A 12,955-nucleotide genomic window follows, 5' to 3' on the forward strand; every position below is an offset into this window, starting at 1 on the left:
GCCAAGAATAAAGGGTGGAATGGGGGTTCCTGATCTGAGGAAGTACTATTTAGCAGCCCAATTTAAGAATATTGTTGATTGGCACAAGCAGGCTACTCCTAAATTATGGGTAACTTTCACCCAACAACTTTTGGGGGATATCCCATTAACTAGTCTTCTATGGCAGCCCAAAAAAACGTGGTTGCTCTCACCCAAGGTTCAATTACCTCCCTCTTTAAATCTATCATTAGATATATGGATTAAAGCTAGCCCTCTTTTATTAGGCACCAGGGAATACCATCGATGCACTCATCTATATGTCAACTCATCTTTCACTCCGGGTTACAAGTCCGCTATCTTTAGATGTTGGGAGACGAAGGGAATTTGGACTTGGGATCATGTGTGGGGCACAAGGGATATTCTCCCTTTTGCAGATGTGCAAGCTAAATTCGATCTCCTTGACTCAGATATTTTCCCATAGCTTTAACTAAGACATTTCGCGCATGCACAGTCTTTAGGGGGCCACTTCAGTCAAGGTCGCTCAGACTATGAAACAATATGTGGCAAAGCTCGATCAGACTGTGAAATTATTATCCACACTGTATGCAATGCTAAATTTTACCCCCTTTGTGAAACAAACATATAATGGCATGGGAATCTAGAGTACAATATCATTGAAGGATTGGGAGGCTATCACTTCGCAATTGGGCAAGGGTCTTATTGCGGCATCACTGATTGAAAATTCACTAAAATTGTTTTACCGTTGGCACTGGACTCCAGTGCGTCTCCACAGAATTGGCGCCCGCATTCCTGATAGGTGCTGGAGGGAGTGTGGAGAAGCTGGTAGTTATCTCCATATGTGGTGGGAGTGTAAGGAGATTCGTTTTTTATGGTCTGAGATTGAACAATGGCTTACACAACTGTTTCTTAAATCAATAACAGTGGCTCCTAAGCATGCATTGTTGGGCATCAATATTTTCCCTACAGGGAGTGCTAACAGGTTAATAAACTATATTTTTACAGCTATTACAACAGTAATTACCAGACACTGGAAGTCGCCTCTGTGTCCAGGACTGGCTGAAGTTAGGGGTAATCTGGCCAGATTATGTGTTTTGGCAAAGATTACTGCACACAAATATAATACACTTGGGTCCTATCAAAAAGTATGGCAGCCATATCTAACATGGCAGACGCATATAAGAAAATTATTCCTTACCTGCTAATTTTCGTTCCTGTAATACCATGGATCATTCCAGACGGTGGGTTATGTTCCATGTCCAGCAGATGGAGTCAGAACACAAAATTCCCAGGGGAGGACCCATATAACCACGCCTCCCCTGTAACAGCTCTCAGTAACTAGACTAACAAAGCCCAAAAGAGAGAGACTAAAAACAGAGGGATCAAGTAATCAAAGAAGGAATTGAAATAACCGCTGTCCAAATAAACAGCAATTAAATTCTGAACAGTGAACTTGCGAACAGCAGTGCGTGAACAAAAAAGATGCGCAGTATTCGAAATACAGAGTAAAAGATTGTTAAGACAGGTAGGCAGGGATGTCCCACAAGCAAACCCCCAAACCAAGGGAGAGTGTCTGGAATGATCCATGGTATTACAGGAACGAAAATTAGCAGGTAAGGAATAATTTTCTTTTCCCTGTACATACCAGGATCATTCCAGACGGTGGGATGTACCAAAGCTTTCCCATCACGGGTGGGCCGCAGACAGCCCTGCTCGTATTACCTTGTCTCCAAGCTGACCGCCCGACGGAGCACCGACGTCCAGGCGATAATGTCTCGCAAAAGTATGGATCGACTTCCAGGTGGCCACCCTACAAATCTCCTGAGTGGAGACGGAGGAGTTCTCCGCCCAAGATGTCGCCTGGGCTCAAAGAGCATGAGCCTTGACAACCAGCGGAGGGGACTTACGTACGCCAAGGTACGCCACTATGATCGCTCCCTTCAACCACCGCACTATAGATTGTTTGGAGGCCATGCAACCCTTCCGGGGTCCGGACCAGAGGATAAACAGATGATCGGAGAGCCAAAAATCATTAGTCACCTCCAGATAGCGTATCAGAGACCGCCGTACATCCAGTCTATGCAGGTCTCCAGACTCAGAAGAGGCAAAAGATGGTAATTCCACCGATTGGTTGAGGTGGCATGCCGAAATCACTTTAGGGAGAAAAGAAAGAACCGTCCTAAGGGAAACCCCTTCAGGAGTGAAACGAAGGTATGGTTCACGCCAGGATAGGGCCTGCAGCTCGGAAATACGTCTTGCTGAACTGATTGCCACGAGAAAAATGGTCTTGAGAGTGACGTCCTTGATGGTAGCCGAGCTTAGAGGTTCGAACGGCGAACCACAGAGGACTCTGAGCACCAGATTCAGATTCCACGACGAACAAGGTGGGCGAATCGGAGGCTTCAAGTGTTTCACTCCTTTAAGGAAACGGGAGACGTCCGGATGCGAGGACAGAAACTCCTTATTTCCACTGCGAAGAAAAGCCCCCAAGGCCGCCACCTGAACCAGAAGCGAATTGTAAGCAAGACCCAAATCCAAACCTGCCTGCAAGAAGGAAAGGACTTGTGGCACTGAGGCCTGCATGGGAAGAATGTCATTCGCTCCACACCAATCCTCAAAGACCTTCCAGACTCGAACACAGGTAACAGAAGTGGACATCTTACGTGCTTTCAGTAGCGTTGAAATAACCGGCTCCGGATAACCGCGCCTCCTCAACTGACGTCTCTCAAAAGCCAGGCCGCAAGACAGAAGCGATCTGCCTCCTTGAAAAATATTGGTCCCTGGCATAGAAGACGTGGCAGTTGACCGAGACGAAGGGGACCCTCCACCGTCAAATTGCGCAGATCCGCGAACCACTGTCGTCGGGGCCACTCTGGCGCCACAAGGATCACCGGCCCTTGGTGTACCTCTATCCTGCGGATGACCTTGCCCACGAGGGGCCACGGTGGGAAAACATATAGGAGACAGTGGCGCGGCCAGGGCAGGACCAGCGCGTCCACGCTCTCGGCGCCGCACTCCCGCCTGCGGCTGAAGAAGCAGGCGGCCTTTGTATTTCCGGCGGTTGCCATTAGGTCTACGTGCGGTGTCCCCCATCGCCGTACTATTATCCGCATCGCCTGCTGCAAGAGCTCCCACTCTCCGGGATCCAAGTTTTGTCGGCTGAGAAAGTCCGCCTGTACGTTTTCCACTCCCGCTATATGCGAGGCCGCTAGTCGGAGTGAAGCTCTGCCCACTCCATCAATTTGTCGGTTTCCAGAGAGACCAACCGACTTCTCGTGCCTCCCTGGCGATTGATGTATGCCACTGTAGTCGCATTGTCCGATAGCATCCCGACTGCTTGATGGCGTAATATGGGGAAGAAACCCTGTAACGCCAGACGGACCGCCCTGGTCTCCAAGCGGTTGATGGGCCACTTCGACTGTTCCTCCGTCCATCGACCCTGGATTGAGCTGTCCCGACAGACCGCTGCTCCCCAGCCTGTGAGGCTGGCGTCCGAGGTGATAATCACCCAAGCCGGGTCCTCCAGCGACACCCCCTGAGCTAGGTGCCGCGGTTCCAGCCACCAATGGAGACTGATGAAGGTTCCTCTCGGAATCGGAAGGATTGCCTGGAAATCTCTCGACACCGGCTGCCACCGGGAGAGTAGGGATCTCTGCAGAGGCCTCAGATGCGCAAATGCCCAAGGAACCAGATCGATGGTCGAGGCCATGGTCCCCAGTACCTGCAGGTAGTCCCAGGCAGTGGGCGTCTCGAGCGCCATAAATCCTTGAATCTGCTGACGCAGAGAATGAGCTCTGTCCGGATGCAGAAAAACCCTGGCATTCTTGGTATCGAAGTGAGCTCCCAGAAAATCCAACGACTGGGACGGGACCAGGCTGCTCTTGGTGAAGTTGACAATCCATCCCAGAGATTGGAGAAGTTGTACCACTCTGTCGACTGCGAGGATACACTGCGCTCATGACTTTGCACGGATGAGCCAATCGTCTAGGTAAGGATGCACAAGGATGCCTTCCTTGCGCAAGGTTGCCGCCACTACCACCATGATCTTCGTGAAAACCCGTGGAGCTGTGACCAGGCCAAAGGGAAGAGCGCAAAATTGGAAGTGTTGACCCAAAATTTTGAAGCGTAGGTAACGCTGATGAGCTTGACAAATTGGTATGTGGAGATACGCCTCCATGAGATCCAACGAAGCCAAGAATTCTCCCGGATGAACTGCCGCTAACACTGAACGGAGTGTCTCCATGCGGAAACGAGGAACTCTGAGGGACCGGTTGACCTGCTTGAGGTCCAGGATAGGACGAAAAGTACCTTCCTTCTTGGGAACCACAAAGTAGATTGAATAATGCCCCCGGCCCAGTTCGGCGGCTGGCACCAGCACTATGGCCCCCAATTGAAGGAGACGATCGAGGGTCTGCCGCACGGCTCCCTGTTTGATTCACGACCCGCAATGGGAAAACAGGAACCGGTCCCGAGGAGCGCAAACAAAATCCAAAGCGTAACCGCGTCTTAGAATATCCAGAGCCCATTGATCCGACGTGATTTGGACCCACTCTTCGTAGAAGAGAGCAAGGCGACCCCCCCCAGTCGAGGGACCACCTCGCGGGTCCGTCTGGCATCATTGGGTAGATTTAGCGGATGTACCAGCACCCTGCGCTTCCTTACCCTGGCGGCGCCCACGAAAGGGCCGGTTCCAGGAGTGCGAACGAGAAGAGGGAGCCCGAGGTGGCTGTTGCCTCTGAGGACGAGCTCTCCACTGGTTACGATAACGGTTTCTGGATCGACCCCGTTCTTGACGAACGGGGTCGATCCAGAAACCTCTGAGAGCTCGTCCTCAGAGGCTGTTGCCTCTGAGGACGAGCTCTCCACTGGTTACGATAACGGTTTCTGGATCGACCCCGTTCTTGACGAACGGGGTCGATCTTCGGGCAACTTGTGCACCGCGTTCTCATTAAGGGACTTGATGATCTGATCCAAGTCTTCGAAGAGGCATCAGCCGACCAATTGCGAAGCCAAAGGAGCCGACGCGCTGAGACAGCCGCCACCATGGTTCAGCCTGGTGAGCCTCAGCGTCTGGTAAGGACTGGGAAGTGAGAAGCTGCTGCACCCACCGAAGACCCGCTCGCTGTGCGAGGGAACTGCAGATAGCCGCCCGCATACCTAAGGCCGAGACCTCAAAGATACGCTTGAGGTAAACCTCCAGCTTCCAATCCTGCATATCCTTCAACGCCGTCCCTCCAGTGACAGGAATAGTGGTATGCTTTGTGACCGCTGATACCGCAGAATCTACGGCGGGAACTTTGAGAATTTCCAAAAAAAAAAATCGGCCAGCAGAGGATACAATTTTTTTCCATGGCTCTACCAACCCTAAGGTAGGCCTCCGGGGAATCCCATTCCCGAGTGATCAACTGCAAGATCTTGTGATGAGTGGGAAAAGACTTGGCTAGAAGCCGCAGTCCTGCTAGGAGGGGGTCCTCCTTCTTGAGAGTCAGGTCAGGCCCCATCGGTTCTGGAGGGGAATCAATATCCATTTCCTGGAGGATGTAGGGAATGAGGTCATCTAACTCCGCCTCTTGGAAGATGCGGAGGACCCTAGGGTCATCGCCCTCCACCTGGGCCGCCAAGGTGGGGTCGTCCACGTCAGGGTCCTGGGATTGTCCTTCCCCCAACGAAGTCTGTATTATCGATGGTGTCCTGGTAGGGCCAAGAGATGTCCCCGTTCCCCCGCCTACTAAAAGGGGGGCGAGCCTGAGGGAGGGTCCCACCCAGGAGGGGGGTAGGACATGGTATCTTGGGGGGAGAGGGTCCCCAGGTCCCGAAGGTCGTGTCTCTGCTCTGAAGAAAAGCCCTGTGCATCAGGACTATGAATTCAGGGGAAAAGGCCTGGCATCCTGAGAGGTCACCCCCCGGGGGATCCCCCCTCTGCCTATCAGGATTAGACTCGGAGTAAGGGTCCAAAATGGGCCTAAAAGTGGAGAACGGATTATCCGTGTCCTCCTCAGAAAGCGCGGCATCAGAATCTTGCAACCAAATGGCCGCCGTTCCCGCGTTGAGAGGGAATGGGGCCTGGCGCTTCCTTCCCACGTGGTCTGCAGCTCGAATGTCCTTGCTAGTAGCTGGCGCACATTCCCCCTCGGGGAAACAGCCTGAGCACAGACCCTCTTCAGAAAATAATCCGGCCGTGTCGGAGCCCTCACAAGGTGCCGCGGACTGCATCGCCGCAGGGAAGAGAGAGAGGGGAGGGAGGCTCTACAGGTGGCTTGCGCCTAAAATGAGCGCCAACCCGGCAACGGATGCTTGCCGCTGTCCCCCACTGACCTAAAGAAGAACCGACGGGGAATTAACCTCCCGACAGCAGGCGGCCCCGGGGAATGGTGCTTCGCGAGGCCGCAGGTCGGGACGTCGGTTGCTCCCCAAAAGGGAGGGGGGAAAAACCTGGGTCAGGAGGGAGAGGCCGGCACTACCGACTTTCACCTCAGTGAGCCGAACGGAGTCCAAAAATTGCAGTCTTCTGCTGAAAAAGAAGATGAAACAAAAATACACTTACCCCAACTGAGCACTCAGTGAGGAAAATGAGGAAAGAAAGAAAGAAAACAGGCAACAGCCTGTCAGCAAGTCACCAGGCTAGAGAGCGATGAGCCAGCACCAGCGGAGAGCTCTGCCCCTGCTGTAAGAGGAGCCTTAACTATAAATTTAAAACTTCCTATTTTTTTTATTTTTTTATTTTTTTTTAAACTTGATCCCCCTGAGGAGATAGCCCTAAGCTAACAAGCTGGGGACCACAAGTCCCCTGCTCACATCTGCTGGAGTCAGAACGTTACTGAGAGCTGTTACAGGGGAGGCGTGGTTATATGGGTCCTCCCCTGGGAATTTTGTGTTCTGACTCCATCTGCTGGTCATGGAACATAACCCACTGTCTGGAATGATCCTGGTATGTACAGGGAACACCTGACTCCTTCCTTGCTTTTGATTTCTTTGATTTATTTGATTGTGCTTGGTCCTATTATGGTTAGCTCTAGGCCCTGACATTCGCTCTCTACATTATAGATGATACACGAGTTCAGCGCCCTATGTTCACCTTATGTTTAATTTCTGAGCCTAATGTACAGTGCAATTTAAAAATATACACACTTCCCAACTAGATGAACGCAGGCAGGGTGGGGGGGAGGGGGGAGGGTTTAGGGGGGAGAATGAGGGGTTAAATAAATCACTACGAGACAGCTATTGAGGATACGCACTGTTCTTTATTGTAGTTTATTTGTATGCCTGTTTTGTTGATAATGGTGCAGCTTGTATTTTGTCTGTGTACATGTCTCAATAAAATACTTTAAATTAAAAAAAAAAAAACAACTTACCGGAGTACCGCGGAATCAAAAATTGGAAAGGGGGCCCCCTATAGGGTATGAAAGTTTTTAGTAATTCCGTGAGGAAAATTCCTGTCAGGAATCTCTGTGGAGCTCCTTAACCCGCGAGGCTACTGCTGCGTGGAAAAAAGAATGAAGGGGGACCCCCGCTGGCTGCAGGTTTAGAGCCATGCTGGGCATGCCCAGTAGGTGCCAGTCAAAGTTCTAGAAACTTTGACAAAAGTGTTCTGTGATTGGGCTCCATCCTGTGATGTCACCCATATGTGAAGACTAACATCCTGCTTGTCCTGTGAGAATAGTTCTTTCCTAGATTTCAGAATACTACTCAAATCCAAAAATATAATAAAATGGCAGTCAGCTATCCCTTCCTAACACACAGGCTTTTATTGCTTTTCCTCTCTGAAAGCTACTCACATCTGCTTGATCGCCGTTCCATTCCATTCCTGCTGGTCCTGGGGTTCTCCTTCCCACTGTGCTGCAACTTGGACTGATTTTGCTGATGCTCATTAGACATACGGACTCCATGTCGCCTGCCATTCACTACCATGGTCTTGGATTCTCCCAACCACTTCATACCAACAGAACACCTGATCCAGTTGCATTTAGTCACCTCTTCAAAAGGCCCCAAGATGCAGGACAACAATTTCACTCCTATATGAAAAAAAATTTTGAAAACTGAAAATCTACTACACAAAGAGGAAAGGAAAAGTGTTAAGATCACATATTCCAAGTTTCTCAAATCCTAAGAAAGTCCAAAATACTGCATACGTAGTTAGTTTTCCCTTCACAAGTTTAAAGCAGTAAAAACTATATAAATGAACAGCAGTGACACCTCATTTTTCAAGATGATTCACCAGTTAATGTTACCAGTGTGCTCTAAAGGCCTAGCTATACTGCATTGTTTTCCCTATTTCCCTAAAGAAGCACTGTAACCTTACATACTCCTTCAAAGTATCATAGGAACCTATTTCTTACGCCACAGAAAATAAATTATTAATCCAGTTTTCTGTAACTAACTGGAAGATGATATATATGCACTAAATGAAAGCTCCCAGAACCCAAAGTTAATGCTTCCTCTTCCCACCCAGTGCAAGGACAAAGAACACAGATCCATTAAAGAAGAGGATAAGGCATGAAATTATGCTTCAACCCCTCTTTAGAACACCAGTTCAAATATTCAGTACAACAAGCTTTGATAAATCTCAGTTGCCAAGACACCACTGGAATCAGAAATTTCACAATGGTGCAGAAAATGTTCATGCCCCATTTCAGCTGTCCTTGTCAGAATTAGGGAGATATTTTAAAACACAAAATAATTTGGATATGACACAGTAAAGCACAAGCAGACTATGGGTTTTCCCTGCCATAGAAGTCATAAGAGAGACCTATAGATAAGTTCATCAAAATATCAATGGCAAGTCCCCAAGCTAGGTCTGTCATAGTAACTCTAGACGCATCTGTGGGGGATGCATGGGGAAGTTTAAACCCTGAGGAAAACCTTAACCCATGGGGCCAGACTCAGTTGCATTTGGTAGTCCAAATAAGTTATTGCAGGATCCAGGCTCAGAGACCTCTCCCCAAACCACCAAAGCCCTCTGTGTTTCTTGGATTCATCAGTTGGATACAGAGGTAGTCCCTTTGGTAGCAGAGATTGGAGTTGTTAAAATTACCCCCAAAGTGGCTGGAGGACTTCCAACAGCTATAGGATCTCAGCTAGCCAAGGAGGTGTCAGAGATAAATGCTATACCTGAAAAACTAATTTGGCTATACTACAGCAAGCTATTGCTAATCTACATAAAGACTTACTATCTAAATGTTTAAATCAAGGCTGGAGAATAAAATGGATTCTCAACAGTATGTCATACAAACTCAACTCAAATCTTTTCATAGTGTAACAGAAAAATGAATGCTTGGAGGTCTTTAAAAACATCTATGGTTAAGAATAGCACTAATAAGGCTAACAGATTGAAACATTACAGAATTATGCTCAGAGAAAGCAGGGTCGCTTACCTGTACAGGTTCTCTGAAGACAGCAGGATGTCAGTCTTCACAAACCGGTGACATCATCAGATAAAGCTCAACATGGAAATTTCAAAGTTTATAGAAACTTTGAGTCTATCTTATCGGGCATGTGCAGCATATGCTATACCACCACACATCCACATGGGGTGGGGGGAGGCCGTCAGCCTATAATTTAACTCAGAAATGGAGAAACCAACTTCATGGGGAAGGAGGCAGGTTTTCTGAGGACTGACATTCTGCTGTCCTCAGAGAACACTGTTATAGGTAAGCAACTGTGTTTCCTCTGAGAAAACCCTAGCTACAAACTGCCCTTGACAAAAAAGTGGAAAACCCAAAACATTGCCAACAGGCAAAAACTGTTTTTGGTGGCTAAAGTCATTTTTGTATTTTCTGTTACCTGTTCGTGGAAACAAAAAGGAAAGGCTATGCCATATAATTAATTTCAATTCCTGGCTCAAAACCTGGTGTAAAGGAAGTGGTTTTGGATATATTGGAGGCTGGGGCCATGTATGGAGCAATAAAATGTTTAAATGGTAAGGATAGCCTACATTTGTCTGTGGCAAGAAAGAGAATGCTAAGTGAAAAATCATACATTATTGGCATTCAGATTAGGAAGTAGGGGTGGCAGGAAGTGGCCAGTGAAACTGGTATGTCACACCTCAAGCAATACAGGATGTGGTAAGAGAAAGTAGTCACTGAGGAAAAGATATACCCATGCCAGAAATGATATTCAAAGGTGATGATTCAGAGGAACTCAAGCAAATCTCAGTAAACCTGGAAGATGTACTAGGGCAAACTGACAAACTAAAAAGTAGCAAATCACCTGGACCAGGCGGTATATATCCCAGAGTGCTGAAAGAACTGAGAAATGAAACTGCGGACCTGCTACTGGAAATTTGTAAACTATCAATATCATCACCTATGGTACCTGAAGACTGGAAGGTTGCCACTGTAATGCTAATTTTTAAAAAGGGATTAAGGGGTGATCCGGGAAATTACAGACCAGCAAGTCTGACGTCTGTGCCAGGCAAAATGATAGAAACTATCATAAAGAGCAAAACTGCTGAACATATAGATAAGCATAGTTTAATGGGACAAAACCAGCATGGATTTAACCAAGGGAAGACTTGCCTCACAAATTTGCTACATTATTTTTGAATGCGTAAATAAATATGTGGATAAAGGTGAGCCAGTCAATACAATGTATCTGGATTTCCAGAAAGAATATAACAAAGTCCATCATGAGAGACTTCTTAGGAAATTAGAAAATAACTGGATAGGTGGTAGTGTCATATTGTGGATTGCCAACTGGTTAAACGTTAGAAAACAGAAAGTAGGGCTAAATCTGTTCTGGGACAGATACTTTTCAATATATTTATAAATGACCTGGAAATGGGAACAACAAATGAAGTGATCAAATTTGCTGATGTCACAAAATTATTCAAAGCTGTAAAAATCACAAGAGGATTGTGTGAAATTGCAAGAGGACACTGCAAAACTGAGAGACTGGCAAGCAAATGGCAAATGAAATTTAGTGTTGACAAGTGCAAAGTGATGCACTTAGTGAAGAGAAACCTACATTAAAGCTAAAATATGCAAGGTTCCACATTAGGAGTTACCACTCAGGAAAAGGATCAAGGAGTCATCATTGAAAATAAATTGAAATTTTTTGCTCAGTGTGCAGCAGCAGCAGCCAAGAAAGCAAATAGAATGCTAGCGATTATTAGGAAATGACTGAAGAATAAAACAGAGAATATCATAATGCCATTGTATCGCTCCATAGTATGACCTCATCTTGAGTATTGTCTTCAGTTTTGGTCACCACATCTCAAGAAAGATACAGAATTAGAAAAGTTACAGAGAAGGGCGACCAAGATGATAAAGGGAATGGAACAATTCCCCTATGAAGAAAGGCTAAACAGGTTAGGACACCAGCTTGGAGAAGAGATGGCTGAGGGGAGCAATGATAGAGGTCTTTAAAATGAGTGGCATGGAATGAGTAAACAATCAGTTGTTTTTCAGAGATACACAATGAAGTTACTGGGCAATAAATTTAAAACTAATGAGAAAATGTTTTTTTTACTCAATGCAGAATTAAGCTCTGGAATTCGTTGCCAGAGGATGTGGTGAAAGCTATTAGAATAGCTGCGTTTAAAAAACATTTGGACAAGTTCATAAGAACATAAGAAATTGCCATGCTGGGTCAGACCAAGGGTCCATCAAGTCCAGCATCCTGTTTCCAACAGAGGCCAAACCAGGCCACAAGAACCTGGCAAGTACCCAAACACCAAGAAGATCCCGTGCTACTGATGCCAGTAATAGCAGAGGTCATTCCCCAAGTCAACTTGATTAATAGCACTTAAAGGACTTCTCCTCCAAGAACTTATCCAAACCTTTTTTGAACCGAGCTACACTAACTGCACTAACCACATCCTCTGGCAACAAATTCCAGAACTTAATTGTGTGTGTGAAAAAGAATTTTCTCCGATTAGTCTTAAATGTGCTACTTGCTAACTTCATGGAGTGCCCCCCTAGTCCTCCTATTATCTGAAAGTGTAAATAACCGATTCACATCTACTCGTTCAAGACCTCTCATAATTTTAAAGACCTCTATCATATCCCCCCTCAGCCGTCTCTTCTCCAAGTTGAACAGCCCTAACCTCTTCAGCCTTTCCTCATAGGGGAGTTGTTCCATCCCCTTTATCATTTTGGTTGCCCTTCTCTGTATCTTCTCCATCGCAATTATATCTTTTTTGAAATGCGGTGACCAGAATTGTACACAGTATTCAAGTTGCAGTCTCACCATAATACAGAGGCATTATGACATTTTCCATTTTATTAACCATTCCCTTCCTAATAATTCCTAACATTCAGTTTGCTTTTTTGACTGCTGCAGCACACTGAGCCGACTATTTTAAAGTATTATCCACTATGATGCCTAGATCTTTTTCCTGGGTGGTAGCTCCTAATATGGAATCTAAAATTGTGTAACTACAGCAAGGGATATTTTTCCCTATATGCAACACCTTGCACTTGTCCACATTAAATTTCATCTATCATTTGCATGCCCAATCTTCCAGTCTCGCAAAGTCCTCCTGTAATGTATCACAATCTGTTTGTTATTTAATTACTCTTAATAATTTTGTATCATACGCAAATTTGATAACCTCGTCGTATTCCTTTCCAGATCATTTATAAATATATTGAAAAGCACAGGTCCAAGTACAGATCCCTGAGGCACTCCACTGTTTACCCTTTTCCACTGAGAAAATTGACCATTTAATCCTACTCTGTTTCCTGTCTTTTAACCAGTTTATAATCCACGAAAGGACATCACCTCCTATCCCATGACTTTTTAGTTTTCGTAGAAGCCTCTCATGAGGGACTTTGCCATACGCCTTCTGAAAATCCAAATACACTACATCTACCGGTTCACCTTTTTCCACGTGTTTATTAACCCCTTCAAAAAAATGAAGCAGATTTGTTAGGCAAGACTTCCTTTGAGTAAATCCATGTTGACTGTGTTCCATCAAACCATGTCTTTCTATATCAGGGGTCAGGAACCTATGGCTCGC

The 12,955-nt window shown here is 46.5% G+C and overlaps 1 long non-coding RNA gene across 1 annotated transcript in view; it reads right to left on the reverse strand.

Annotated features, from left to right (window-relative positions):
* Window positions 1-7,770: 7,770 nt before the first annotated feature.
* The window catches only part of LOC115079455, a 67,855-nt gene continuing 62,670 nt past the window's right edge, over window positions 7,771-12,955 (reverse strand). The window contains exon 3 of the long non-coding RNA XR_003853293.1: window positions 7,771-8,009. This is a non-coding gene — a long non-coding RNA (uncharacterized LOC115079455). The remainder of the gene's footprint in view (window positions 8,010-12,955) is intronic.

The sequence above is a fragment of the Rhinatrema bivittatum genome, chromosome 17, assembly GCF_901001135.1.
Source record: "Rhinatrema bivittatum chromosome 17, aRhiBiv1.1, whole genome shotgun sequence".
In the NCBI taxonomy this organism is placed as follows: domain Eukaryota; kingdom Metazoa; phylum Chordata; class Amphibia; order Gymnophiona; family Rhinatrematidae; genus Rhinatrema; species Rhinatrema bivittatum.